General features: G+C 41.7%; 1 non-coding gene across 1 annotated transcript; it reads left to right on the top strand.

Annotated features, from left to right (window-relative positions):
* The first annotated feature begins 438 nt into the window (after positions 1 to 438).
* LOC121134723 lies at positions 439 to 599 on the top strand. The gene has a single exon (XR_005871842.1). It is a non-coding gene; the product is annotated as a U1 spliceosomal RNA (small nuclear RNA).
* Positions 600 to 1,065: the final 466 nt, after the last annotated feature.

The raw sequence follows: 1,065 nt of genomic DNA, 5'->3' as shown, positions 1-1,065 counted from the left end.
TAGACAAATTGTTTTCATGACCTCAACTACATGATTTATAGCTTGAACAATGTCCTCCCAAAGATCTCCAGCCCACAACTCTTCTACTCATTAACATCTCTCCTTGCATTGCCAATGTGACAGACCATTTTCTCTTCTGTACTTAGGATACCTAGAATAGCTAGGAAAAAATCCCCATGATCATCCATCAGATAATATCATCAGAATTTATAACATGGCTTGTTGGGGCCTCAATGCCATATTAATTGCACCCTAGTGTCTGCCATTCCCATCTGAATTCTATAATTCTTCAACATCCTTTGTCTTCCTTGACTTCATTACTAAATAAGTTTGCCTCCTACTTCAGAGACCTTAGCTTTATTCCCTATCTACCTCACCCCCATCACTTCATGTACACCTGCCATTCATCTTTGCTTCTTCTTAAGTTACAAGGAAGTAATACTTACCTGGCAGAGGAGATACCATGATCAAGAAGATACTTTTCCTAGGGTGAGGCTTATCCATTGCACTCCAGATGTGCTGACCCCTGCAATTTCCCCAAATGTGGGAAACAGGGTTGCATAATATGTGGTAGCAGAGGACTTTATTGGAGCTCTCACCTGAAGAAAAAAAATCACAAAGAAGTATGGAAGAAAAATGAATACCTTTTTTCACTTTTTATAAAAGTCATACCTTATAATAAGACAAAGAAGAGGAAAGTATGTACTTCTTTTCAATACAAGTGTCATGAATAGGAGCCTTCAAAAAGGAAGACCAGAGAGGGAGGGAGACAGAGAGAGAAAGAGAGAGAGACAGAGACACAGAGAGGGAGGGAGGGAGACAGAGACAGAGAGAGACAGAAAGAGAGACAGAGAGAGACAGACAGAGACAGAGAGAGACAGAGACAGAGAGAGACAGAGAGACAAAGAGACTGGCCTGGCATAAGTCTTTGAAACCTCAAAACCCACCCCCAGTGACACACTTCCTCCAACAAGGCCATACCCTCTAAACCCTTCAAACAATGCCACTCCCTGGTTACTACACATTCAAATATATGAGACAGGGGACACTCATTCTCGTTCCCAC

Source organism: Mesocricetus auratus, unplaced genomic scaffold (assembly GCF_017639785.1).
Source record: "Mesocricetus auratus isolate SY011 unplaced genomic scaffold, BCM_Maur_2.0 Super-Scaffold_100029, whole genome shotgun sequence".
NCBI lineage: Eukaryota > Metazoa > Chordata > Mammalia > Rodentia > Cricetidae > Mesocricetus > Mesocricetus auratus.
This window is presented reverse-complemented; position numbering and strand designations above follow the sequence as displayed.